General features: G+C 41.4%; 1 non-coding gene across 1 annotated transcript; it reads right to left on the bottom strand.

The window, feature by feature from the left end:
• Positions 1-321: 321 nt before the first annotated feature.
• LOC121227791 (small nucleolar RNA R71) lies at positions 322-427 on the bottom strand. Its single transcript, XR_005925314.1, has one exon. It is a non-coding gene; the product is annotated as a small nucleolar RNA R71 (small nucleolar RNA).
• Positions 428-4,886: the final 4,459 nt, after the last annotated feature.

Genomic DNA, 4,886 nt, shown 5'->3' with positions numbered 1-4,886 from the left:
CAAGCATAGTTAGACCTGCTATAGCTGCAAATACTTTTGAACTAAAACCTAAGACTATTCAAATGATACAGCAATTTGTTCAGTTTGATGGTTTACAGGATGAGGATCGCAACGCTCACTTAGCAAACTTCCTGGTATTCTACAATACATTTAAAATCAATGACGTTTGTGATGATGCTATACGTCTTCGGTTGTTTCCCTTTTTATTAAGAAACAAAGCTAAACAGTGGTTGAACTCGTTACCACGAGAGTCAATTACTACTTGGGAATAAATGACCGAAAAATTTTTACTAAAATATTTTTCACCGGCTAAAACGGCTAAATTACATAATGATATCTCTTCTTTTGTGCAGATGGATTTAGAAACACTCTACGATGCATGGGAGAGATACAATGACCTTTTGAGAAGGTGCCCTCACAATGGGTTACCGCTTTGGCTACAAGTTCAAATGTTCCATAATGGTCTAAATCCTTCGACTCGACAAATGGTTGACGCAGCTGCTGGTGGAACCATCAATAATAAAACACCTGAAGATGCTTATTAGTTTATAGAGGATATGTCACTGAATAACTATCAGTGGCAAGTCATGAGGACAAATCCAATGAAAACAGCCGGCGTTTATAACGTCGATTCGGTCACCATGCTCTCTAATCAGGTAGAACTCTTAAATAAGAAAATTGATGGTATTCTTAGTTCTTCATAGGTTCACTTAGTAATGCAGTGCGAAACAAGTGGAGGTGGAACAAGCCATTCGGAATACCAACCTTATGGCCACAACATGGATAACAAGCAATTAAATTACATGGGTAATAATCCTCGACCTCAAAACAATCCATATAGTAACACTTACAATGCAGGTTGGAGGAACTACCCCAATTTCTCGTAAGACGGTCAAGGAAATCAAAAACCACAACCACCTCCAAGCTACCAACAACCACCTTATCAACAGGAAAAGAAGCCGAACCTTGAAGAGATGCTCTCAAAGTTTATATCAGTGTTAGAAACCTGTTTTCAGAACACTGAGACAGCACTTAAAAATCAACAAGCATCGATCCAAGGGCTCAAAACTCAGATAGGCCAGCTTTCCAAACTAATCTCTGAACGACCACAAGGTAGTTTACCAAGTAATACCGAACCTAACCCAAGGGAACAGCTTAACGCGATTAATGTTCAAGATGAAGAAGGATTTGTTGAGCCTAAGCCAGAATCGAGGTAAGAAACTATGGTAAGCAAAGGTCAAGGTGAGGTAGATCACAACAAAAATAAAATGGTGAATGTCGAATATAAACCTCGTGTGCCGTACCCCAACGCAACAAGGAAAGACCGCCCAGGTGAACAATTTGGTAAATTCCTTAAACTCTTAAAAAAGTACACATTAACTTACCGTTTATTGAAGCTCTATCGCAGATGTAAAACGCAATGAAATTTTTAAAGGAGCTTTTAGCAAATAAGCAGAGGTTGGATGAGGCATCGCATGTGGAGCTAAATGTAGTTTGCTCAGCTATTCTCCAAAATAAACTACCCAACAAACTAAAAGATCCAGGGAGTTTTAGGATTCCTTGTTTAATTGGTAGTTTAGATGTTAATAATGCATTAGCTGATTTAGGGGCTAGTATCAACGTCATGCCTTACAAAATGTTTAAGCAATTAGGTATTAGGAAACCCAAACAGACTAGGATGAGCATTCAATTAGTAGATAAAACTATAAGATTTCCTAGGGGTATCATTGAAGATGTGCTAGTTAAAATTGATAAATTTATATTTCCCGTTGACTTCATTGTTCTAGACATAGAGGAGGATAGCAACACTCCTTTAATTCTAGGAAGGCCCTTTTTAGCAACTGCTAAAACAATTATTGATGTTGGCATAGGTGAACTCACACTCCATGTGGGAGACTAAACAATCACCCTTCAAGCTCACAATTCTAGTAACACATCGGAAATTGAAGGTGATCATCTAAACCATTCTATTAAAACGACCATATGATACAACCCACTTTGTAGGAGATAAGTCTGAAGGAAGTACAAGAGCCATTCTCAAACAATAGTAGAGGACCTATTCATGAAGAACGAAGGCTGTAAATAAATGAGCTAGATGAATAGCGAACACATAAACTGAGAACACACGATAAACCAAAACTACACCAGAACGAGTTCGATACCTCTCCAAATAAACTTAAGGTTAGAGATAAAGTCCTATTAGATGCCGCTGATCCTCACATTGTCACTACTACACCGAATGAAGAAATCCCTCTTACGGTACTCAGCATTTTCCCATTCGGTACGGTCGAGGTAAGTCATCCCAAGTTCGGCACTTTTAAGGTAAACAACACTCGTTTAAAACCTTATTTTGATGAGATTAATAGTAGGAATGAGGAGTATAAACTCCTCAAACCACCATGATCATTCAACGAAGAGGTAAGTCGAGCTTAGACTATAAATAAGCGCTTCTCGGGAGGCAACCCGAGCACTAACTGTATTAACTTCTTTAAAATTTAGTCTTCAACATCTAACTTACTAACAGAGCACTTGAATACAGGTTTTCCACAGGGACGCGGCCAAGAGCACGGGTGTGCTTAGGGCCGTGTGAAAACAGGACAATAATTTTTCCCAAAAACGGGCTACGATAAAACACCACGGCCGTGCAACATGGCTGTAGTCAAACCTGCCAAAACAACACGGGCGTGCGACACGCCCGTCTGGAAGAACCGTGGGTGAACCTGTTAAAACAGCACGGGTGTTAGACACGCCCGTGTCTAACACCCGTGGTCGAACCTGTCAAATTAACACGGGCGTGGGGCTTTTATACATGAGCGTGGGAGAAGCGAACAATGCCAAACATGGCCGTGTGACACGACCGTGTGCACCTACATGCCCAAGGAACACGAGCGTGTACTAAACATCAGACGCGTCCAAATTCAAAATTCACGAATCACACGGGCTGAAATTGGGGAACACGGGCGTGTTACCTGGCCGTGTGCCCCAAAATCAATAAATACCCTGCACTATTCACTTTCTTCCCCATTCAAAAACCTAACCCTGGCCACTGCAAGTCCACACACCCTCCCTACCACGCCCGTGCGCCGCTTCCCACTCCATTTTTGATGCTCAATCTCTCTCCCTTAGCGTTTGTTTACTCCTTTCACTTCTATTTTACTTATTTCTAATACTTATTATCAACATAATCTTCATTTCTTTTGAACTATTTTTCATTTTTCTCATTATTCTATCATTTAATTTGCATTCTTAGGTTACTTATCATACATTTCGTGTTAAATCGAGTCATTAGGAAAACCTCATACCCATGACATTACTATGCTCATTCTTATGCTATTACCATGCCAATGTCTATCATTTAATTTGCATTCTTAGGTTAGTTATCATACATTCTGTGTTAAATCGAGATTAGGAAAACCTCATACCCATGACATTACTATTCTCATTCTCATAGTTATTTTGGTTGAGTTTGCTTCGTATTAGTAGTTTTGGCTGAAATAGTTAGTTCAAATTCGTGACTTTTTACTTTTTCAAATTCGTTTACCTACTATTATTATTCTTTATATTACAGGTTTATAATGTCGTCTTTACGAGGAAAGGAGGCCGCTGTCCCTACTTTGAAGAAGAGGAAGAGAGCGTCATCTTCCGTGGGTCCAACTACAGAAATTCGTCACCCTCTCTTGTAGTACCTCCGTGGGCCTCAGGAAGAACTTTTCCAAATCCTTCGGGCCCGACCTTTAATTGTGGGCCGCTGCATCGACTGAGCTGCCATAAAACAAGTTTAGTTGGCTAATGCGATTCAGGCCCTCCTAACCACTGATCATTAGGAGCTGTACTTTGGGATCATCGAACCAACATACCTCAAGCTCACGATGGAACTATGCTCAACGTTTCATCTTCAGACCGTAATGACGAACTACGATGATCCCGGTACGGTCTAATTTCGCCTAGGCATATTAGTCCGCCAGCTCAGCGTCCTAGAATTCAGTACGGCGCTAGGTTTATATACGGAGGAATTCAATGAGGAGAATGACTTACATGCTCTCAACCGCCACATCCATCGTTCTCCTTCACGTTGCTGGGACTCACTAGTACCAGGTGGGGCCACCTACAATCCTAGCCGCTCCAAGGCATCAACTCTCCCTCCATCTCTGAGGTACCTACATGCCATTTTGGCTCACACGATTACAGGGAGGCGAGAGAGCACTGTGGTCATCAACACTCACGATGCTTACTTCTTATGGTGCATGTCCAATGAGCACATCATCGACCTTGCCTATTTCATCACCCTCGCGATTCAGCACCAGACGGAGCGGCATAAGAAAGGGATCATCTCCATTGGCCCCTATGTTACTTGGTTGGCTCGACACTTCGGGCTCCTCAGCACCACGGCCCAAGAATCATCCCTTACCCTTATCGGCCAGATGTCTCCACAAGGCATCTCAAGCATGCTTAGCATGAGGATGATCGAGAGGCGCCAAGGAACCTACCCTCCCCAATATCGTCTCGCTCAATCTACAGAGGAGGATGCCTACAAGGACATTCCTGATAATGTCCCTCCCCAGCACAAGGACCCACCGACTCAGCCAACACCACCCTCTCGTCCAGTTCATGCGGCGGCTTCATATGCTGACATTTCTGAGCACCTTACTCGATTCGAGCAGCAGTGTTTACAATGATTTGACAACATTGATGCTATTCTACAGCAGATTTGTTAGCACCTCCACATCTCATCACCAGTCCCACCTCACGAACCATCCAGCGATGAAGATATTTAAAAACATTTATTTATTATTTTATGTTTTTAATTTTTATTCAAACTACTTTTTATTTTTATTAGATTTTAGAATTTTATTTTTAATTATCAATTTTGGTTATTTCTTTAAGAG

The sequence above is a fragment of the Gossypium hirsutum genome, chromosome A03, assembly GCF_007990345.1.
Source record: "Gossypium hirsutum isolate 1008001.06 chromosome A03, Gossypium_hirsutum_v2.1, whole genome shotgun sequence".
Classification (NCBI taxonomy): Eukaryota; Viridiplantae; Streptophyta; class Magnoliopsida; order Malvales; family Malvaceae; genus Gossypium; species Gossypium hirsutum.
The sequence above is the reverse complement of the archived record's forward strand: the minus strand, read 5'-3'. Positions and strand labels throughout refer to the sequence as shown.